The following is a 25,759-nucleotide window of genomic DNA, read 5'->3' on the forward strand; positions in this document are numbered from 1 at the left end:
GTGTGTATAATATCTCATGCGATGTGAGTAAAGTTATTTTGTTTTGTTTCTTGAAATGCACGACTCTTAAATTTTTTTTGAAGTACGCATGCATCAAAAGTAGTAATATATAGTATAGATATGAGTTACGTTATCGCTTATGCACAATCCAAGTTTAGTACTACGCATTGACATAATTAAATTGGATTATGCTAACATATGTGAATGTGTCATTCACGTACCACACATTATCATCACACTTACACGAACCACACATTTATTCAACAAATATTTATTTATAGGGATAAAGTAAAATATTTTATATTCATCAAGAAAAACACATGCGATGGTTGATAGTGATGGCATATACAAAAAGCCAATAGCCAACAAGAACTCTCATTTGTTCCTTGACTTTTTCATCGGTGGAGAGGAGGGCTAGCTTTCGATGAAAATAGAAGTTCCTTTTTTGTTTCAAAAATGACATGCTCCCCCTTCAACTCTTTCTCTAGGAGAAGCGGATCTGACACTTTAGCAAGGTCACCTAATGTAGCAAGCACACACATTGCTTCACCACAGATTTAGTCAAACAAGTAAAGAAGCTTTGACTGCTTGACTAGCACCACCTTCTCCAAGATAAATGTCATATGTATCACTCAAAAAGGTCCAAAAAGCTCGAATTTTCATGATTGTTTCCTACCCTTGTGATGATCACTTCTTATGAAAGACCACCAAGTCTGCAACAAGATTGCCAATGTACTTCTTCAAAGCTGAATCCTTCCATCGATCCGCATGCCAAGCTCCTCCTTGCCTTGATGCAAACTCATCTATATACAATACATCTTGAATGACAAAGTCAAATCAAACAATATAATTAGCAACTAACCTAGAGTTATCAGCAAGCAAAGAAACTTGACCGTAGGGTGCGTCAAAGAGTGGTATCATTTTTGTCGAAGATTTCACCAATGGACTTCGGGGACCCGATGCACCCTACGGTCAAGTTTTGTTGCATAAAAATATACGGTAGTTAGAAACCTCATCTTCTCTAGATCATCTTTATCTTCATTTCCTCATATGTCAACGATGCACCTCTTTAGGTAGAGATATCTACAAACTCCTTGGTAGGAAGCTGGGGCGTTGGTCCGAACAGATGATTATGTAGTGCTTCAAATGTAGCATTCGGCACAAGGTAATATTCTTCAATTGAGGTAATCTGCTCATGTGCTGCTATGATGGCACTCACTGTATCTAACCTTGTGCCATCATATCTTCCAATCTCTGCCATTGTCGGATGCACATCCATGTAACTATAATTGATCAGGTCTTCCATCGAATCCTTGACTAGGATGGAAAATAATTCTTCTTCCTTTATTTCCAAGCTTTGCAGTACATCCGATAGAAGCAAGTACTGCACACTTGTACCTTCTCATTCAAACCAAAAGCATATGGTCTATAATAAAAAAACTAATGCTTTCTCTTTGTAAAATCCTCAATACAAACCCTCAAATTGTAGGCAAATAGCATTGTACCTTCCTTCCACAAAAAGACAAAATAAAAAGCTATGCCTACAAAATCGTACCATACGGTTTTGTTGAAATAGGCCTCACGTTTACCAATGTGGCTGGGTGCTTTCTCTTCTAATCACCTTATCATCCTCTACATGCTAAGACCACTTGCTTCAACCTATGAGGATAAACCCTCCTCTGTGATCTCTCTACAAGGATCAAATTGAAGATTGAGACCCAATATCCTCCTCATAGCTAGACTTAGGAGGGGTACAATTTCATCTCAAGTCCCCCCTCAAGTCTTTGGATCCTTGCTTTATCTTTTGATCTTATGCATATGTGGAAGATCAAAAGTATGCTTGAGATATGAACTTCATTCTCAACCATAATTTTTAGAAGAATAAAATATTTTAAAAAAAGCATTGATCAGACACCCTTATGTTAGGCCACCAAATATGGATGCCATGAACAAATTTAGCTAGCTTGGTCGTGCGCATGTACATATGTACTCACACGCATATTACATACATAGACACATGTCAATTTCAGCAAGGTGCTAAGGACTCTCTCCATTTCCACATCCAAGATTTTAGCAACACACTAGGACCAATCAACAACACTCTTGGGCTTCGGCTCACACTGCGAGATGCTTGTGGAAAACATTAGCATATCCTAGTCATCAATAAAGGTGCATCTACTTTCGTCCTAAATAAATATGTTAGTCTCTCTTTGATGCTTAGCTTTGAGAGATCAGATAATTACAACAATAAGTTAGTTTGCCCTGATATCATCATGACATATTCAACCTCTGCGAAATATGAAATCTTATGAGCTATCATAGAGAAAAGGATTTTTCTCTCACCCCATTGCAATTGCAAGTCAGTGCAAAGGTCTCTAGATTTCAAGCACAAAGTGATAGTAGAGGCCTTGTGGTTGGATTGCTAGTACAATCCAACCTAGGTTTTTGAAGAGCTTAGAAAAACGAATCAATGTCGATACTTGAATTGAATGAAGTGGACCCTCAAGAGGAGAAAGGAGCTATCTTTTGAGAGGAGACTGCTCATGTTGTGGGACTTTTCAAGGCTTGTGCAAAGCAAACTAATTTATTCAAGGGCACACACGGGGGATTCACTAGTAGTAATAAGGAGACGTCACCTGCATGCAAGAAATATATGAAAATACCCCTTATCTACCCCCTATTTATGGGACCTTACCTTATAAAATGTACCTTCCTTCCCTTAAATAACCCCCTCCCTTACACTCATGTGGTGCCATATGGTAAACCCCTAGTGGACCCCCTCTGAGGGCACAAGGATACATGAGGACATTTGCAAACTACGCTTACTTGAAAGAAGCCCCTATGCTACAAGCACTTTAATAACTATGTATGCTAAATGTGGTGCTCTTGCAAAAGCACAACAAGTACCATGACAAAGGTATTGTTCATGGATAGATTCTCATGACCTGCATTGATTGCAGGATATGCACAAAATGGCCATGATGATGAAGTTCTAAAATGCTTTGATAAATGTAGCACAAAGGTCACTTTCCACATTTATTCACCTTTACATGTGAATTGAAAGCCTATACTTGTGTAGAAGCACTCGATAAGGGTGAATGAATTTGTGATGATATTTTTAGATCAAAGTTGTTGGAGAAATATATTGTACTCATCAATAATGATTTGGTGAACATGTTGCCACTTGTGGTGCATTGGGAAAATTTAAGGAGTGTTGGATGAACTTCCTATCTAAGATGTAGTCACTTGGAATGCAGTAGTTGTAAGATATGCACAACATGGGCAAGGTAAGGAAGCATTAAAATGTTTCAATAAGATGCAACATGAGGGACACTCTCCCACTTTAGTCACCTTTATTTGTGCCTTAAAAGCATGTGCCAATGTAGAAGCACTTGACAAGGGCGAACAAATTTGTGATTGGATCATTAGATTGGGGTGGCTGGGGCAAAATGTTGTGCTTGGCAATTCTTTGTTAGACATGTGTGCCAAATGTGGTGCACTTGTAGAAGTGCGCGAGCTCTTGGACAAGCTTCCTATGCACTATGTAATGTCTTGGAGTGCATGAATTGTAGGGTGAGTGTAGGATATTCACAGCATGGGCAAGGGAAGGACGTATTGAAATGTTTCAATAAGATGCAATATGAGGGGTAGTACCCCACTAAGTTTCCTTTACTTGTGCCTTGAAAGCATGTGGAGATGTTAAAATTTTTGTAAAGGGTGAAGAAATTCATGATGAGATAAATAGACTATGGTGGTTGGAGAGAGAGTGTGTGTGCTTGGAGATTCCTTCTTTAAAAAATAGCAAACAATTAGTGTATCAGGACATTGTGCAACCGAATACACGATCAAATGCCCATCACTTATTTCATGTGTAGCCCATTAGGAAACTATTTAGCCTAGTTCATGACCAAGTGCCTATCCATACCCAAGGGGGAAGGGCTACCACATTAGTAATACTAAGTTCTACCACCAAATGGCTCTCTGGTTAGGCTGTTCAGTGGCAAACCTTAGTATTACTAATGTGGTCCCTACATTGCATTCAAATTCTATGAGTGCATTTCAATTGGCCAAGAATCCACTGATCAAAGACAAAGCACATTGAAGTGTGCTATCACTTCATCGTCATGGAGGTGGTAGAGGACAAGTTTGTTGAGCTTGTTTAAGATCTTGACTAATAAGAATCTTGCATATTTTTTGACTAAAAGTCTCTCAGTGAAATGTTTTGTCTTCCTTAGGAAGATGATGGGTGTAGAATGAGATGACATTTACTCCTCATCCTATTGTACTTTATCACTTTTTCCTTGTTCTCTCCTCACTAGGGGCACATTTGCCTTCAAGTGGTAGATTGTTGGGGATAAAGGCACCTCTGTCTAACTACTTGTGTATTTATTACACTGATAATGCATGTACACATGTATATTGCATGTGGTGGGTGCCCATCATTGTCACTTTATTCTTTATTCTTTTAGTGGGATTTGAATAAGGGAAGGCCGGTCACACATTGTGATTTTTAGAATTCCCACATACGGTGTCTCTCACTCTTTCTCTCTTGCTCCATCTGCCATAGCTCTTGGATCTATTGACATTCCTTCTTCAAAAAGTTGCAAATAATTAGTGTTATTGTTTGAAATATTTCTTGGATCTATTGACGTTCCTTCTTCAACAATATATGCCCTAACAAAACTCTTGTTTTGGTAGCAAATACTGGCTTGAAAAGATTCAAGGGCATATTGAGCATCTTACATCTCTTGAAACACAACCTTAAATATTGCAAATGATCATCTATTTTTCCAAAGACACAAAAATCATGGAAATGGAAAAAACCAAAAAGTTTCTTGAACTTGATAATTATATCCTTAGTTGGGAGCTTCTTTGACCATGTATTAACAACTCTAACTTTCCATATGCACACTATTGAGAGGGAAGATTATTCCTCCATTTTCTTCAACTTGATAGCGGATTTGCCTCCATAAGTTGCCATGTCCAACCAATGATCACAGGCTGATCAATTTTCCTTTATCATTTAGCTTTAACTTGTTTACTATCTCCTCCATTTCCATCCATCGGTATAGCGATTAGATTACCTCCCTCCAATGTTCCAAAATTGCAACTTGTACTTGCTATCCCATGGAATCTTGGCATTATTAATGCAATAGTTGCCCATGGCTGAGGGGACTCTATATGCAATAGTATCTTGAAGATTGGTCGGGAGGATTCAATCTTAATCATTCCTACCCCAAATGCGCACCTCTCTAGACCATAATTCCACAAGAATGCTCTAAGAATTTTCTCAAGTTTATCCCATAGGGCTATAAATAAATAAGTAAATACATAATAAATAATCTCTTGATCATTAAAAAAAAGAAGTAAGCCAATTATTAATAATAATACCTCGAAAGATTTGCAAAGCTTCATTCAATTACATGTTTAGACGTTTAATCATGAAATTCTTTCACCGAGACTTAAGAAGTTATTAAGTTATTGTTTAAAATTTATGCTTTCCAATGTGAGATCTTCTGCATTGCCATGGATTGCCATGGATTCTAGGGATCGGTCAAATCATTTTGACGTGCAGGTATTTTTCAATCACGTCTACAATGTGGTAACCTCTCCATCCTCTTCCTTCAAAGAGAGAGAGAGAGAGAGAGAGAGAGAGAGAGAGAGAGAGAGAGAGAGAGAGAGAGAGAGAGAGAGAGAGCTTCAACGAAAAGAAACAGAAGAATTCTCAGAATTTTTTATTTGTTCTGCAGGCCTACGACATTTTCGAGGACTCCTTTGGCACCCTTGAAGAATAGGTCCACAGAAGTTCTCTATTGCTACATTTATGTAATGAATGTCTTTACTTGCATACATGAAGTTCTTGACTACACATGCACATCATGAGATGTCTGATAATGCACTTGTGCAAATGTAGAAATGTGCTGCTCTTACTTGGAAATCCTAGCAAAGATATGATGAAGGCCACTACCAGTATGACCTTCACTTTTGCATGATATGCTCTACCTTTGATGGGGATTGTGTCAGTTTCTATAAGTTTCTTTGTGTCCTTATCAGATGCAACTCTGTATGGTGCATCATGAGTTGCAGGCAGGGGTCTGAAAGAGCATTGGTATTAAAATCGAATATTTAGCTGGAGCAATTTCTTTTACTAACCAAATTGTACAATTTGCCTGCTCATGGCCTCTATATTTGTGTGTGTGCGTGCCTGATAATTCAAGTATGTGTTTCCTCGGAGCAAATCAACTAGACACTGTTGAGCCTCTTTCTATTCCTTGTGCAAGTCTTTCTTGATACTTATTTGTGCTGTCTTAAAGGGCTTTGATGCAATGTTCATTACTCTTCAAGAAAAGCTAGAAAAGTACCTGAATTGGTGGGGGGAATATTGTTGAACTAATTGCTTCACATCTCCAATTGAATCTTCCAGTATTAAAAAGGTGTGCAACTGAATTGCAGGCTTATTATCACTCTAATTTCTCATTTTTAAAGCTACAATTAAACTTTTTGCATGGTTGTGCTTTCTTATGCCAACACGTACTGGTACAGTGTTTGGTAAGGCAGTTTGCTAGACTTTACAAGCTTTTCTTTTCTCAATAGAATTATTATTTGCTTAAGAAGGAGACATATCATCCAGATACTGCATCAGAAGACAGGAGCAGTTGGATGCAAAACTTGAATCAATTCGTAGTGAGCTATACACTGTATGTTAATGTTTTGTGTTCAAGGCTAGACATGCACCTTGCAAGTTTCACTATACACATATGACTACACATGATTTCATTGTGCTTTGCTCAAACAGATTGGTTGGTATATGTGTGATAGGCTGGGAAAGAGTCAGCAAGAATACGCAAGGAGCTATGCAACTTGGAAAGATTTTTAGTTGTAAAGAAAAAACATGAAGATGCTCTGCAAGATGCTGTAGTACAACTTAAAGATGAAGAGCATCATGACATGCTAGAAGGTACACATTTTTGACATTTCATTGTAAGCCATAGTTAAGTACATATAAGGGTTGCAGATACATGGGATTTGTGAGGCTTTTGTCTTTGGAGTACATAGAGCTTTGGATGCTAAGAACGAAGTTGATGATTAGAATAGCAAGCTTGGATCTATAAAAATGGTATAGCTAGTGGAAAAATCATTCTATGCTTATGTGTTTTCCCACATCACTAATGCCCACACCCAAAAAGAAGCACGTGGAAAAGTTTGAGATTGCAAATGCTTGCATTCCTAGTACAACTCCAAATCAACGAAAGTAGCTAAAGCTTGAAACTGAAGTAATACTCACACCCAAAACAAGCCCATGATAAAAGATAATTGTTGGTGATATTCAACCTTGTTAATAGCATTTCGGTCTTCAATCCATATTTGTAAGCTAGCTCAAAGATGTGGTTATGGATTCATTGGCCCTTCTTGTTTCAAAGGGGGATTTTGAGGATCATGAGGAAGGTTCCTTAGGGATTATAGTGCCCTTTCTTTCATGTGGTGTTCTCTTTTCTTTGTCATCAAGCTACCATCTCCTATTTCTTGCATGCCTATCCCATGGCCTTGGGTTGCTCTTTTTTGGTAGGTTATGATGCCTTTAATATCCTTGCTATTGTCTCCCAATTGGTTCATAGGCTTGGCTCACCCATTCTTGATGGGACATCCCTTAGGTAATCTATTCAAGGGCTCTGTACTCCCCTTAGTCTATGGTGACCTCTCTTTTGATCAAATTTTCATCTAGAGATGGCATCTTACTCCTAGGTTGGCATTCTTCATTGGTGGACTTCATTGGTAGTGGCACTCTTCTTGCCACCCTTATATCCATTCTGTTATGTCCTTGGATATCCGGGTGCATTCTAGTAGCATTGGTCATAGTAGCCATGTGAATGCACTAAGGGCACTTCGGGGTTATGGCGACCAAGTCTTATTTATAGGACTCAAGGCCCTATTGTGCACATCCATTGTGTGATCATCCTCTTGGACTCTTGGCCCATTGGGCAATGCATTTGTACACTGGCATGGTTTGGGTTGATGGTATGGGATGCCAACCCTTGGGATGTGGTCATTGTTGAGATATTGAGCTCCACTCGTGATATGCCAAGGTGACCGTTGTGCATTTATGTCACCGATGTGTTAGTTGCAGATGCGGTTGGTACACCGCCCATGAATAATAGCTACATGATAGCTATCCTTATCTACTCTAGTTCGTGGCTCAGTTAGTATGCCACCTTAGTTAGTTGAGTTTCGTTTGAGACCCATATATAGGGTTCTTCTATTTCTTTGTATGAGAGTTCTTTTTGGCTTACACAACTAAGAAGAGGAAAACTGTTTTCAGCCTCCACCTTTGTTTGTATTCCCCCATTGTGCAAGCAAGAAAGCTACAAGTGAGACTCCTTCCTTCTCTCCCACAATCTTGACATGGTATCAGAGCCTTGTTCGTGGTAAGGAGCTCAAGAAAGTAAGCCAAGCTCGCGGTGTTCTGGTAAGAGGAGCAGTGTTGCTTTCATTTTCTGTTTTGGGAGCAGATCTCTGCAGGTAGCACAGCCGGAAATTGCAAGAGTGCATTGTCTCAGGTTGAGACGCCCTTCGCAGTGAAGCAAGAGGGCAGTATATGCTGCGGGCAAGGGTTTTAGCCCTTGGCGACCCTGTTTTTTTTATTTGAGGCCATTTCGGGGCCTGTTTTGGAGGCAAAAGTTTTCTGAACGCATTCAGGAAAAGACCCTATTTTATGCTGTGCGACCACTGTTCTACAGGTCGGTGAAAAGTTACTATAGAAATTGCATCGTATGCTTGTGCGCAGAGACATTGGAAGTTTCAGAATCATCCTTGGTTCCTGTTTATGCAAAATCGTCACTAGGAAGTGACTGTGTGGTCAAATACCACTTTCGCCAGTTTTGCAGATTTGCCCTTGTGAGGGTGAAGCTGAGTTTTTGCAGTGACAGAATTTTTTGCAGTGTTCTGTAATGGCGTTTGATTCTCTTTCACAGATTGTAACTGAAAAGCTTGACAAGAACAACTTCCAGGCATGGAAGTTTAGAATGACGAATTTCCTTATGGGAAAAGGATATTGGGAATTTGTTGCAGGAAATGAAGAAGAACCAGTTCTTCCTAATGTTCCCAATCAACAGCAAATGCAGGCATTCAAATCATGGCATGAGAGAGCCAGGAAAGTTATGTACTGGCTGTCTATCAGTATTTCAGACTCTATGATTGTGCATATTCAGGATGCAAGTACGCCAAAGGAGGCATGGGATACTTTGTCAAAAATGTCAAGAATCGTGTGGTGGAGAGGATTGCTCAAGATGCTGCGCCGAACACATACAGAATGCACAAGGAGAAGCTCACTCAAGAGACAAGAAGAGAGATGGAGGCCAAAACGTTTTCTTGCTGATTTCTTCTTCTTCTTTCACCCACTTCACAATGTACACAAAGTATAGATAAGATACAAGATAAAAGGAAAGTGGCCTACTAAGTCAAACAATGCATAACCGACTACACTGGTCGACTAGCGCTATAACTATGCCAGCTGTAAATAGGTGTAACAACCTGAATATAATAAGTAATGAGTCAGTGGCCATGTGAGAGTCATAATGACCACCGACGTACTAAGTGTAGACGTGTGGACCCATCTAACCAGGCGGTCCATCATCAATGTCCACATGTGTTGAGCTTGTCATCTCAACACTCCCCCTCAAGCTCAACTGCATCTCTGCAACTCCAAGTAAGCTTCGAAACTTTTGAAGCTTCTCTGTACCCAATGCCTTCATGAAGATGTCAGCTATCTGATCCTGTGTGCTGACATACACCAAGTCAATCTCACCTGCTAGTACCTTCTCTCTCACAAAGTGGTAGTGTACCTCAATATGTTTTGTCCTGGCATGGAACACAGGGTTCCTAGCCAACTGTATACTGCTCATGTTGTCACAATAAATGACAACTGGACCTTCCACCTCCACATCCAAATCAGCCAATAACTTTTGCAGCCATACTACCTCACATGCTGCAACAGCAGCACCTCTATACTCAGCCTCTATACTCGACAAAGCAACTGTAGATTGCTTTTTGCTGCTCCAAGCAACTGCTGCACTACCAAGAGAGAACATGTATCCGCTGGTAGATCTTCTATCCGACATACTACCAGCCCAATTTGCATCTGTGTATCCAAACACATGTATGTCTGTACCTGCCTCATAGAAAAGTCCATAATGTAATGTGGACTTGACATATCTCAATATGCGTCTCACTGCATCCAAGTGTGGTTTTCTAGGTACTTGCATAAATTGACTCACAAGACCAACAACGTAGCTCAAGTTTGGCCTTGTAATGGTCATGTAAATCAAACTCCCCACTATCCTCCTGAACATAGTAGGGTCTTCTATCTCATCCCCAACATCAGCACTCAGCTTTACATTCTGCTCCAACGGGACTAAAAGTGGTTTGCATGCTGTCATACCATACTTGGACAACATATCCAAGCCATACTGTCTTTGGGACAGCCATATACCATCATCACATCTGATCACCTCAATGCCAAGGAAGTACCTTAGCTCACCTAGATCCTTCATCTCAAACTTCATCTTCAAACAACCCTTGACTTCAGCAATCCCACTATCACTATCACCTGTAATAATCAAGTCATCCACATAGATGACTATGATGACCAAACCTGCATCTCCTTTTCTCACATAAAGTGAGTGATCAACATCAGAAACATAAAAACCAATATTGACAAGATACTCTCTAATCTTGTCAAACCATGCTCTAGGTGCTTGCTTGAGCCCATAGAGTGCCTTCTTCAATCTGCACACATACGTGGGATGCTCTAAATCTTCATAACCTGCTGGCTGATCCATATACACTTCTTCCTGCAAATCACCATGCAAGAAGGCATTCTTTACATCCATTTGCTGCAACCTCCAACCTTTGGCTGCTGCCAAAGCAATCACACATCTGACAGTTGCCATCCTAGCAACTGGACTGAAGGTTTCATCATAATCTATGCCATATGTCTAGGCATAGCCTTTTGCAACCAGCCTAGCTTTGTACCTGCTAATAGAACCATCTGCATTGTGCTTAATCTTATAAACCCACTTACATCCAATAGCTTTCTTTCCCTTCGGCAATGATACTAGATCCCAAGTCTTATTAGCCTCTAATGCAGCCATCTCCTCATCCATTGCTGCATCCCAATGAGCATGACCAACAGCCTCCTCAAAACATGTAGGCTCAACATCCTCAACTAGTTTCACCATATAAGCATAATGGTGAGCTGCATAACCTTCAAAACCAAATCTTTTAACAGGGTATCTCACCCTGCTAGACCTGCGTACCACTGGATCACTCAATGGAGTCTTTGCATCAGCCCATGCTCTCTGCACACCTAGAGTTCTCACTGAAGGAATGCCAAGCTCATCATCTAAGCTCTCTGAGCCACTGGAGTCTCCATCAAGAACTGCATCAATGCCTTCTGACACTTTATTCTTTCCTTTGTCTTTACCTGTAGTGCTACTAGATGCACCTGAAGATGTAGAGGTACTCCTTAGTCTCCCAGACCAAGGACTACTAGTTGATGTCTCTGGTCCACTAAGAGTCCGTGATTCTTGCTTTTCAGCCTGCACATGAGTGTCATGATCATCATCAACATCCAATGCATCACCACTAGATGCATACCAGCTGCTCATTTCATCAAAGATGACATCCCTGCTCACTCTGAACTTACATGTGACAGGGTTGTAACAGCGATACCCTTTCTGCTCTAAAGAGTATCCAATAAAGACACACTTTTCAGCCTTTAGATCCAGTTTCTTCCGCAACTCATCTGGCACATGAACATACACAATGCAGCCAAATACTTTCAAGTGTGAAACATCAGGCTTCTTACCTGTAAAACATTCTTCGGGGGTCATACCATGAACTGCAGCTGTGGGAGTTCTATTCATAATATAAACAGTAGTATGAACAGCCTCTGACCAAAAATGCTTAGGCATATTCTTTTCAGCCATCAAGGCGCGTGCAACTTCTGCAATATGCCTGTTTTTCCTTTCTGCAACCCCATTTTGCTGTGGGGTATACCTGCATGTGAAATGTCTCTTTATCCCATGAGACTTCAGAAAATCACTGAACTCATTTAAGAGGTACTCTCCCCCTCCATCTGACCTCAGGCACTTTACTTTCAAGCCTGTTTCTCTTTCAACTGCAGCCTTGAAAGTTCTAAAGTGCTCAAACGCTTCACTCTTTTCCTTCATAAAATATACCCACAGCTTTCTAGAACAATCATCAATGAATGTGACAAAGTATGAACTGCCTCCAAGAGATACATTTTGTGTAGGCCCCCAAATGCCTGTATGTACAATATCAAGAATATTTCTGCTTACATCTCTATCATGTGAAAAAGGTTGTCTTGCCTGCTTACCAAACTAACATGCTTCACATACCTTCTGAAATTCTGCAACTCTAAATGTAGGCAAACCTGTAACCAACCCTTTGGACTGCATTAGTTTTAGCCTTTGTACATTTGCATGTCCAATGCGTTTGTGCCAAATTTCAATGTCTGCAACAACACCTTTTCCTTTGGCATACATAGCAGCATTCATAGTAGGAATTCCGGCATCTAGAGTGAACATACGTCCAACTCTACTTCCCTTTGCTACCAACCTGCACTTGTCATTGAAGTCTTCTACAAAACAGCCCTTTGCATTAAATCTGACTTGCAACCCTTGCTCTACCATTTGACCGACTGACACCAAATTCTTTGTAATAGATGGCACATGTAATACATCTGAAAGACTCTTTGTCTTACCATCATGCAAGGACAAGGGAACTTTTCCAATGTGTGAAATTGGGCGGCATGAGTCATCACCCATCTGCACATAACCTGCATTCTGCAAATCCTGCATCTCTCCAAACCATTCTGCATGGCTGGTCATATGATTGGATGCACCTGAATCGACATACCAAACATATTCATGTGTTCCCTTTCCTGTAACAGCATTCAGCATATGCTGCATAACAAACAAACGTTCATTTTTGTCTTCATTCTGTCGTGAAGACGATGCATAGTTTCCTTGCTGCAACTTACCACTCCGAATATCATCTTTCTTGGCATAACATTGGGCTGCAATATGACCTGTTTTGCCACAGTAGTGGCACACAATACCAGAGTTGTTAGAACCTCTGTACTGCCATCCACCTCTTCCTCTAAAGCTCCCCCTGCCTCTAAAGTTACCACGACCTCCTGAAACCTGCATATCGCCAAATTGCTGATTCAATCTGTTTTGCTGGTTGTCACTACCACGTCCTGTACCACGGCCTCTTGAAGAGAACCTGCCACGTCCCCTTCCTGAACTGGAGTAGAAAGCCTGGACCTGTTCACCACTTCTTTCAGATGTCTCACTCTGCATGTTGATTTCTTCAGTGATCATTAGAGAGACCAACTCATCAAAATCTGGAAATGGCTTTCTGACATATACGGAAGTTACAAAAGACTTCCAAGCCTTTTCATTGTTAAGTCCACCCAAGGTAGACGACACCAAATCATCATCATCGGGCATTGCATCAATCGCTGCCAATGCATCTGCAATGCTCCTTACCTTCAATGCATACTCATTGATAGACATCTTCCCTTTCTTCAATGTATTCAACTCTTGCTTGAGTTGAATCTTTCGTGCCTTTGTATTTACAGAAAACATACTTTCAAGTATGGTCCAAGCTGCATATGCATTCTCTGCATTTCTAATGTGTCCCAACATATTATTGTCAATTACTGCAGACAACCAATACATGACCTTCTTGTCTTTTGCATTCCATTCCTTTCGTGCCTTTATCTCTTCTGCAATTGGAGGATCACTCACCTCCGGCTCCTTTTCTTCACTTGAAACGAACTCGTAGAGGCATTTTCCAATAAGAAAGTTCGTGACACGGAACTTCCATGAAGGGTAGATGTTCTTGTCAAGCTTCTCAATGATGGGGCTTCCACTGTTCTCTGCCATTATCACAAGAATAATACCAAACAGCAAGCAAATCTTCTGCAATCCTCGACCTGTAGTGCACAGCAATACACCAAACAGCCTTTTTCACTGTCTGCTCAACAATACATGCAATCTGCAACCTGTTTGCAGATAAACCTCGTGTTTACTCACTGGTAAACACCTTTAATCTTACAGATCTGAAATTTGTAACCTGTGCACCCACTGTCGGTCGATACAGCTGAAGTCACAGCGTACCCTGAAACTGCTGTCCGCAACTTACGGCTCTAAAACGGGCCCTGAAACGGCCTCAAATGCCCAAAATAACTGCGGGTAAGCCCTAAAGGGCTTGTCTGCAGAATATACAGTGCTCTTCGCGCACACCAAATCTCACTGCAATCTGAGATTTCTGCTCTGCCCTGCTTTCGGTGCCTCCACAGGCACTATCCAAGAGAAAGAGTGGAAGGATGGGAGAGCTTCTTACCCGTGGCTTGCTTGCTCGAACCTTGCTTCTTCCCCTTTGCTTCAACCTTTGAAATCAGCCTCTCTCAGTGGTGCGGCTCTGATACCATGTCAAGAATCGCGTGGTGGAGAGGATTGCTCAAGATGCTGCGCCGAACACACACAGAATGCACAAGGAGAAGCTCACTCAAGAGACAAGAAGAGAGATGGAGGCCAAAACGTTTTCTTGCTGATTTTTTCTTCTTCTTTCACCCACTTCACAATGTACACAAAGTATAGATAAGATACAAGATAAAAGGAAAGTGGCCTACTAAGTCAAACAATGCATAACCGACTACACTGGTCGACTGGTGCTATAACTATGCAAGCTGTAAATAGGTGTAACAACCTGAATATAATAAGTAATGAGTCAGTGGCCATGTGAAAGTCATAATGACCACCGATGTGCTAAGTGTAGACGTGTGGACCCATCTAACCAGGCGGTCCATCATCAATGTCCACATGTGTTGAGCTTGTCATCTCAACAAAAAATGTATAGCACAAATACGCAAGCCAGGAAAATGCAGCTCAAGCAAGAGTTGCATAATGTGCAAAGAGAAAGTATGAGCATCAATGAATAGCACATGAAGGTGAAGAAGATTGCAGATGCACTTGCTTCCATTGGGTCGCTAGTGGAAGATGATGATTTAGTTTCTGTGACCTTGAATGGTCTAGGAAAGGATTATGCGTAGTTTCAGACATCCATTTCAGTTCGTGAAAGATTTTCTGATTTTGAGGAGTTGATTGCTCTTCTAATTTCTAAGGAGCAGAGAAATGGTGGTGCATCTTCTTCAGGAGGAACTTCAAAAGAAGCTGTCTTCTACTCAAATGCTGGAAGAGGTAGAGGCAGATGTAGAGGAGGCCGATTTGGAGGCCGTGGTAGAAATCAGAATATGTAGCAAACTCAAGAAAACCAGTCCTATGGAGGAGGACGTGGTAACTCTAGAGGCAGGGGGAGCCAAAGAGGTCGTGGTGGATGGCAAAGAGGCCAAAATGCAAACAGCAATGTTGAATGCTACTACTGTGGTAAAATGGGTCACATGGCTAAAGACTGCTATAAAAAGCAAAATGACATCATGAATGGGAAATTGCAACAAGGGAATTATGCATCTTCTAGTAGACAGGGTGATGACAGAAATGAGCATTTGTTTATGGTGCAGCACATGAACAATTCTGTGACAAGTGTAGAAGAAAGCAACGTTGTATGGTATGTTGACTTAGGTCCATCAAACCACATGACAGGTCATGCAGAATGGATGGAGGATGCAAGGAAAATGGAAAAACCAGGATTTGTGGAGACTGGTGATGATACTGCACATCCTATTGTGTAGATTGGAAAAATTCCTTTGTCTATGCAGGATGGGAAAAAGAAATACCTGTCCGATGTATTTCATGTCCCGAATATCACCAAGAATCTAGTTTCTGTTGGTCAAATGGTTGAGCAGGGCTTGCAGGTCAGATTTAATCCTCATGGATGCTTTGTTGAGGATATGAAAAATAAAGGTCGCTTGATAGCAAAAGGGAAGAAGAAGGGCAGAATGTTTACATTGGATGCAGACATGTCTGATTTGAGTGCAGCAATGTTTGCACATAGGACCGGTGTAGTTGCAGATATTGATATCTAGCATAAACGCATTGGTCATGTTAATGTACAGCGACTTAAATCAATGCAGGCTCAAAACATTGTTGCAAGATTGCCTAAATTCAAGGTTGGAGAAATGCATAAGGTATGTGAAGCCTGTCAGTTTGGAAAACAGGCAAGGAAACCATTTCCTAGACATGTTCAAGAGAGTAAGAAGCCATTGGAATTAATCCACTCTGATGTGTGGACTACTAAAGCTGCGTCTCTTGGAGGCTGTCATTATTTTGTCACTTTTATTGATGACTATAGCAGAAAAGTTTGGGTGTATTTTATGAAGAAGAAAAGTGAAGTGTTTGGGCATTTCAAAACTCTTAAAGCTATGGTTGAAAAAGAAACAGGTCTGCAAATGAAATGCCTAAGGTTAGATGGAGGGGGAGAGTACCTCTCAAATGAGTTTGCAAGGTTCTTGCAGAAGCATGGCATAAAGCAGCAATATTCATGTAGTCATACCCCACAACAAAATGGAATTGTAGAAAGGAAAAACAGGCATATTGGAGAGGTATCTCGTGCCATGCTCAATGAAAAAGACCTGCCAGATTTTTATTGGGCTGAAGCAGTTGCTACAGTAGTCTACATAATGAACATGACTCCCATGCAGCAATACATGGGATGACTCCAGAGGAGAGGTATACTAGTAGGAAACCAGATATTTCTCATTTGAAAATTTTTGGTTGCATTGCCTATGTACATGTGCCAGATGAGTTGAGATCTAAGTTGGATCCAAAATCTGAGAAGTGCATCTTTATTGGTTACTCTCTGTAGCAGAAAGGGCATAGATGCTATAACCCGTCTACTCGTAAGTTTACAGTGAGCAGAGATGTTGTTTTTGATGAGATGAGTAGCTGGTATAAACCAGTAAATGTGATTGATGATGTAGATGCACAAAATGGTAATGCTGCACAGAATTCACAGCAGCAGTCACAAAATATTAGTGGACCTGGAGCGTCCTCTAGCAGTGGTTCACATTCTTTGCCATGGACAGGCAGATTGAGATCAGGATAATCTTCTCAAAGCAATGCAGATAGTGGTATGCAGGTATCACGAAAAGGAAAAGAGAAGGTAGATCAGCCCATGTTTGATGTGAATGCAGGTCACTCTTTTGTGGATGGTGAATCCAGTGGCTCAGAATAGAGCATTGATGATGAGTTGGGTATTCCTTCTATTGTTACACCTGGAGTAAGGAAGACCAGGGATGTTTTGAGAGCACCTGGGAGTGAACCTATTTTGCGCAGGTCTACGAGAGCTAGGTATCCTATGGATAGGCTGAAATATGATGGATTTACAGCCATTCGCTATGCATATATGGTCAAAGTGATACAGGAACCAGAACCCACTTCTTTTGAGCAAGCCATGGGAAAAGAAAAATGGGAGAAAGCCATGGATGAAGAAATGGATGCCTTGGAAGCAAATGCTACATGGGAGTTAGTACCTTTGCCTAAAGGTAAGAATGCAATTGGCTATAAGTGGGTTTATAAGGTGAAGCACAATGCAGATGGTTCTGTGAACAGATACAAGGCAAGATTAGTAGTCAAGGGGTATTCACAAACATATGGAATTGACTATGAAGAAACATTCAGTCCGGTTGCAAGGATGGCAACCGTAAGAGCAGTCATTGCTATGGCTGCATCAAAGGGATGGTCTTTACATCAGATGGATGTAAAGAATGCCTTCTTGCATGGTGATTTGCAAGAAGAGGTCTATATGGAGCAACCACCAGGTTATGTGCATGCTGTTCATCCTGAGTTTGTTTGCAGGTTGAAGAAAGCCTTATATGGCTTGAAGCAAGCACCTAGAGCATGGTCTGACAAGATAGGATAGTATCTTGTCATTATTGGCTTTCAGATTTCCAAGGCAGATTTCTCACTTTATGTGAGAAAAACAGAGAAAGGTATTATGCTACTTGTCATTTATGTTGATGATCTGATTATGACAGGTGACAGTTATGAAGATATCCTTCATGTGAAAATGCTATTGAAGCAAAAGTTTGAGATGAAGGATTTGGGAGAGCTGCGTTATTTCTTGGGCATTGAGGTGATTAGATCACCAAGTGGGATACAGCTCTTGCAGAGGCAGTATGGATTGGACATGCTGTCCAAATATGGGATGATAGGCTCTAAGCCTATTTCAGTTCCTTTGGAGCAGAATGTGAAGCTGAGCGCAGATGCAGGTGAGCTTCTGGAAGACCCTACTATGTACAGACGCATAGTAGGAAGCTTGATTTATATGACTATTACCAGGCCAGATTTGAGCTATGCTGTTGGATTGGTAAGTCAGTTTATGCAGGCTCCAAGGAAATCGCATTTGGATGCGGCTAGACGCATACTCAGATATGTGAAGTCCACATTGCAGTATGGACTATTTTATGAGACTGGGGTTTAGATACAATTACATGGATACACTGATGCTGATTGGGCTGGTAGCATTTCTGATAAATGATCTACCAATGGATATGTGTTCTCTTTTGGGAGTGCTGCAGTCACTTGGAGCAGCAAGAAACAGCCTATAGTTGCCTTGTCGAGCACAGAGGCCGAGTACAGGGGTGCAGCAATGGCTGCATGTGAGGTAGCTTGGTTGCATAAGCTACTTTATGATATGCATCAGTCTACAGATGGGCCAGTTGTCATTTATTGTGACAACATGAGCAGTATACACTTGGCAAATAACCCAGTCTATCATGCTAGAACAAAGCACATTGAGGTGCATTATCACTATGTGCGAGAGAGGGTTTTACTAGGTCTTATTGATCTAGTTTATGTCAGCACAGAGGATCAGGTAGTTGACATATTCACAAAGGCATTGGGCGCAGAGAAGCTGCACAAGTTCAGAGACCTGCTTGGTGTGTAGGAATTGGGATTGAGCTCGAGGGGGAGTGTTGAGATATCGAGCTTCACTCGTGATATGCCAGGGTGACTGTTGTGCATTTATGTCACCGACGTGTTAGTTGCAGATGCGGTTGGTACACCGCCCATGAATAATAGCTACATGATAGCTATCCTTATCTACTCTAGTTCATGCCTCAACTAGTATGCCACCTTAGTTAGTTGAGTTTGGTTTGAGACCCATATATAGGGTTCTTCTATTTCTTTGTATGAGAGTTCTTTTTGGCTTACACAACTAAGAAGAGGAAAACTGTTTTCAGCCTCCACCTTTGTTTGTATTCCCCCATTGTGCAAGCAAGAAAGCTACAAGTGAGACTCCTTCCTTCTCTCCCACAATCTTGACAGTCATGGCTTGGAGTGTTGCTAGCTCCTAGGCTTGGGGGTGATCTTGGTTGGCTCTACAGTTCGGAGATAAGTCTGATGTTGAGTCCCTTTTGCATTGAGTTTGGGTTACGTTGTGTTTTTCTCTTTTTGCTCTTTGTTTTGCTCTTCATGTTTTTCTCTTTGTCCTTTCCGCTCTTCTTTTTGCTCTTTTTTCTTTTTTCTTTGCTCTTTTCGTACTTCCTCCAAGATATGTTCAAGTCAGCTTGGCCAGAGGTGTAGACTTCTTGTTGGATCAAAGTGCAGTTGTTTTACCTAGCACACGAAATTTGCTTTGAAGTGTTTTTCTCAAGGTTGATCGGCAGATAGAGTTGAAGTAATGAAATCAAAATATTGAAATGTTTGGATATGGAATATGCATTCTACTTGGATTCTTTTCTCTAGAGTACATTAACTATCCTAGCTAGTTGTTTGCCTAGTTTATGGATCCAACCATTGTAGTTAATGTGGATCTATTTATTTCTTATTGCTACTAGGCACTTAGATTATTAGTGTTTATGGGCTCAATGACTGAGGGTTTAAAAAAAAGAGTCCTATGACTCCGCAAGGTGATTTACTACAGGTCCTCTATCTCGAGGGGTTCACTATATATATATTCTCTATATAATGTGCGTTCATGGCCTATTTATAAATATCCTAATCTATGACTTTTTCTTGAATAAAACACAACCCTAAATTTCTATTTAATCTGTAAGTAACCCCTTTATGTGACACCCTCCTGTATATAAAAAATGTATAAAAATGGTGTTTCAAAAACCCCATATTTTGAACTCACGTTATATATACATATATTCATGAGTGACCCCCCCCCCCCCAAGTCCTCTATCCATCCAAGGGTATCATCACTACTGGTGACATTTCTTCGGTGCCTATTAGTGATGCTGGTACCTTTCCTCTATTGTTTGACTGTTCATTGAGCTTAGTTTTTGAGGCCCTACATGTTCTTGACTTGGGCTTTTCTTTTCTCTCAATTCATGGTCTTCCTAGTCTCAGGACTCGTATTTTCTACATCGAGCTAGCCGCCTTTGTTGTGGATTCTTCTAGAGGAGCCACTTTTGTGATAGGTTGGCAAGAGAGGGGGCTACAGGATCTCATGTCATTCTAAAATGTCTCTATCAAAGCATATGCCACATGCAATACTTTTCATCCATTAGATTCAGTCAGATCCTATCCAAAAATTTGTCCTAAAGGCCCACCCTGTAGAAAACTACCTGTATCTTTTGAACCATAGCTTAGATCACCAAGCTTTAAAAAGAAATAATATTTCCCCCTCATGATCTACAACTTATTTGAAGATACTTGGACCAAATTCTGAAGATTTCAGCCCCTAAAATTTTATGCGCAACCTGCAACTGTTCATTAGAGCATGTAGTCCTAGCTAGACATTGACCTTCGCAACTTTGTATCTCCTGCATATGAACTTGGATGTTAGTAATAGGGTTGTTCTACTCAAATTTTAGTATGCATTATGGCAGGTCTTTTCATCCATTTGTAATTTTGAAAGTAATACTTTGAAAGGATTCTTCCATCACCATCCATACTAGAATACTTACTGCCAAGATTTCTTCCGTAAGGGGCATCCCATCATTTAATTGATGCTCTGCATATGCATCCAATTTTATTCTGGCTCCATGTTTCCAAAAACAGTAAAAATGTTTGTTGAAATATGTATGTGATTTTGTTTCATAGTCATTACAACTGTTAAAGAGTCGTGCACGTGCAGGCCTGCCATGAAAAGCTGAAACTAAAATTCAGAGTTACGTTATTCCTTTACTAACCATACAAGATTGAAGCATGATTTTGCATCCCAGACTTCTTGTGATCTGTTCACCATAGCATGATTTTGATGTCCATACAAGAGTGAAGTGTGCCAATGGAGTGGAGTTCTGAGAGGAAAAGTGGTGAGTTGGTTAGTAGGGATGCAAGTGGCACAACTAGCATGCAAGGAACTGTGTGCTATGTTGCTCCTAAGTATATTGGGAATGGAGCACTTTGAAAGAGAAGTGACATCTCTAGTTTTGAGTTATTGTGCTAGTTATTTTGTCATGTAGACACCCTATTCAGGTGATAGTGTCACCTATGAAGGAGTTTGAGAGGGCTAGCCTTATATATTGGGCTTGGACCTTATCTCAATCAAGAAAGTTCCTTGATGTGATGAATGAAAGGCTTCATAGAGACTCTAATCAAAGGGTAGGCCATTTTATGCATAAGCCTAGCTTTGTTATGCTTGCAATGGGTGGCGGCCACAAGGCCTTTTGAATTGCATATCTGTTGGACTACCATTTTACAGTGAATACCTTATTGCCAACCATACTAACCTCCCCTCCATCATTGCTGAAGTGCAGGGAGAAAGTGAAAGCATAATTTGTTGTTTGAAGGGCCACAACAAGAGTTGCAGGCTGCAAGGGAAAAGCTGGTGAGAGAGCATTAACCGTGTTGAAGTGAAGACGAGAAGATGAGTAGGTTGTTGGTTAGTTGGGCTAAAAGAGGCAACAGATCTGGTGCTGCAATGAAGGCAAGAAGAGGAGCAGCATGCTATTGGTCTCAGTCGTTTGCTGGGTTGAAAGAGGTGATAGATTTGGTGCTTCTTGAACAATATGTTATGACAGAGAGCGCAAGGATTGCGACATGCAATGCTTTCTCACAATAGAGATAGAGTCAAAAAGAGTGAGCACGACGTTCTTGGGTACAATGATGAGTGTACCTCTTTAGGTTTTTAGATATATATATATATATATATATATATATATATGAAAGTACAAATGTGCTAAGGGTGTGTTCACACCCGGCACATATAAAAGGCACGATGGCCCTTTATTCCCAACAATCTCCTACCTAAAGGCAATGTGCCTTAAGGGGAGGAAAGAACCAACTAAGTCTAGGTATGTAAAAAGCTGAAATACATATATCTAGCCAACTCCCATCATCTGTCGGAAATGAGAAAACTGCTTTACTGGAAGACCCTTCGTGAGAAGATCTGTAGAATTATTATCTGTATGCACTTTGACAAGCTCAATGCTCTTACTGTCAAGTACATCTCTAATGAAGTGGTACTTGATATCACTCTGACTATCACAATGGAGAACATGTAACTTTGTAATGCCATGCTCTTCCATCAGATGTGAAATCCATAGAAGTCTATTAAATCCTTCGATGAGCTATGTGATAAATTTTTAGATGAAAATGAAAAGAAAGTGCCTACGATCGAGGTTTTAGGGCAACTTCTAAAGATTAGAGAAGAGTCTTACCCTTCTACTAAAGAATATGTTAGAGCCTTTGATGATATTTTGAGGCTTTGGCCAAGAAGAGCCACTATGTTACTAGATGATGTGCTATGTGAGCTCTTTATGAGTGGTCTAGTGCTTGATACACAAATCCAAGTGAGAATGCGAGATCCTAAGTCATTAAATGAAGCCAAGATGCATGCAATTGACTATAAGCGGTAAATTCAAAGATGTTGAGAAAAATTTTGGAGTTTTTCCCATTCAGTGCAAGTGCATCAAAATATCCAACCAATTTTGTAAGGAGAAAACTTATTTGCTAATACCAAGACAACCTTAGTAGGAGATCTTGGTAGCCAAAATTTCCAAGTAGGAAGTGGAAATCCTATGAGCAGGGATAAGATGCCTCTTGATGGTAAGAAGATTTTAAGCCAAGAAAGTTCCATCGAGGCTTGCAACAATTCCATGAGAGGTAGCTGTGGAGGCACTAGTGACAGAACCATAAGGTCTACAAGCGTGGATGAGTGTCCTATGAGTGGTTATTATCTTGCTCCTAGTTAGGCTCATAAGAGACCTATACCATCTATTAGTGAATCATGCTTTGGATGTATTGGAGGTCATATTGATACATCTGACAATATGCACGGCCCTAAGATGCATCTAGATGATGGGCCTAAGCTTGAAGCTCTACCTAGTTTGGGTCGTATCATTGACATAGGTAATGATCCAAATAAGGAGGGGTTGAACGATCATAAATATATGATTCTCCTTGTAGGCGGAGTTTCTAGCAAGTTGGGACAACCGATCCATTTGAATAATAACCAAGGAGATGAGATATATAAGCCCAAGAGGGTCGTTCATTCAGCTCATATAGTACCCAAGAAGGGATGGGCCTTATTGCTGAGATATCAGTAGAAAGGCTTGGGCTAATGGATCTACGAAAGTCCAAGATCAAGTCTTAAGAGCTGTGTGGCATAAGAGATAGGGCTAGCCCCTACATCTCATGACATCTTTAGTTCACCTAGCTAGCCAGACAAGATACAATGTATATGCTGTTGGGGGTAAAGGCGCCTCCGCCTAGCGCCCGTGTATTACTACACTGACAGTACCCGCCACTGTACACTGTAGGTGGCGGGCGCCCATCACAGTCACTTATTTTTTATTCTTTTAGTGATAGTTTGAATAAAAGAAGGCCCGGCCACACATTGTGGTTGTTGAAGTTTCCATTTGTGTCTCTCTCTCTCTTCTTGCTCTTGCTCTCTGCCATAGCTGATTTCCAAGCAAGCTTCAATCCTTCTCACCTTTCAACTGGTATTAAAGTGAGGCTTCCCAACTTCTCGAGCTTGGTTCGTGGCATTCTTAGCTTCCATTCAAATATCTACAGCATTGGGTCTCCTTCTCGGTAGCCATAGTCGACCTTCCCGAGCTCCTATCACTCCTTGGCTTCTCGAGTGCCTTCCCGGCCTATTGAGGCATCCTCAAGGCATTGCCACAGAGGTATTGAAGTGTTTTTTTAGTGTTTTTCTTCAGTTCTTAGGTTGCAATCAAATAGGGCAGCCATAGCTCAAACCCTTGAAGCTTGGATCTTGCTCCCTCTTGCATTTGGGCACTTGAGGCTTGTTGTGGGCCTCCCTAGGCACCCCCCGGAGCCTCCAACCACTACCATTGAGTCCATGTGGATGCACAGGAGCAGAAGAAGGGATCAGCAAAATGGCAATGCACTTGGCAATGGTCTCTAACTTTGGATGAAGCCTCCTTGATCATTGGCATCAACTTTGGGTCTGATCTGTACATTCCTAGGACTATTTACAGTAGTCCCACAATCATGTTATGCAGAAGTAACATTGGCATCTAATGCTATGCTTGTTTGGGCACTTCTACTTAACCAATTTGGTACCTATTGATGCCCGATTGTTTGGGGGATGAAAGGCATATGTTATGCCATCATTTTCGGACTGATTTTTTGCTAAAAATACTCAATTTTGAACAGTAAATCACTGTTGTACCACAGTGGGCTGAAGCCTATTTTCTCATGTTTGGTTATGCCTATTGGTTTCGGGCTATGTCTTTGGGATATGCAATGAAGTATTGATCTTTGGGGTATGACATTGAGCTTGTCTTTGCTTCTGGAATGCTTTTGAACTTGTATTAAGCTCTGACTTGGTTGTTCTTCACTGGCATTTGGCCTCAGTTGGCATGCTTTGGACCGGTTTATGCCTATTGTCATTGCTTGACATTTAGGCCTCTTGCATTTATGCTTTGGTCAGATATGGATGCCACTTGGTTTGCCCATGCTTGATAGCTACTTGGAGCTTCATCTTCATATGTATTTGAGCATTTTGGATCTATCAGGCATTACATTTGGTTGTCAATTACATGCTCTTTGAATGCTTTTAGGCTTATGCTTTACGGGTCTGAGATAGCTTAGGATTTATGCTCCGGATGTACCCTACTTGGATTTGGCATGTCTCATGCTATGTATTTGATGTATTAGAGCATTGCTTGCTCTCTTTGCATCTAACTTCACTTCCAGTGGGAGCCTCTTGGTATATTTGAATATACATAGATTCTTATTTATAGATGAGCTTGAGCTTGTGGAACAACTACATGCATTTGCTCTCTTGAGAGCTTTATGTAGTGGGCTGATTTGATACACGTATTGGGGTAGGCACCTATCTCTATCACAAGCTTGTCAGTTTTGTATGCATTTTAAATGGTTATGTATTGAGCTTCTTGCTCTATCAGTTATGCTTGTGCTTGGTCTCTTCTCTTACCCCGAGAGCCACTACATGCATGACTTCTGGACCTATGAGATGTCTCTTGCCTGATAGGTTATTGGTTTGACAGTTCTTGGTACCTTCTTGCCCCTGGAAACTTAGTGTTGAATGTATCTTCTTACCTGGCAATTGCAATGACATATGTATCAGTGATTGCTTTATTTTTGGGACAGTTTTACATACCACTGTCATTTATTACAGCAAGCTAAAATCTACAGATTTTGAGCACTTCTATGAGGGTAATGCTTACTATTTGATGTTATCTTGGTCATATTTGGTGGTCAGGTGCTTTCTTGGTGAAATCCACCCTTTGAGCCAGTTTTTTTGCTAATTACAGCAACCTATAATTTTAATTTTTTGCTTTGATTTGGGACAGTATGCTAGTCATTTTAAACATACAGCTCTCTTTAAC

Source organism: Lygodium microphyllum, chromosome 5, assembly GCF_053477565.2.
Source record: "Lygodium microphyllum isolate KBCC chromosome 5, Lygodium_microphyllum_v1.1.10, whole genome shotgun sequence".
NCBI lineage: Eukaryota > Viridiplantae > Streptophyta > Polypodiopsida > Schizaeales > Lygodiaceae > Lygodium > Lygodium microphyllum.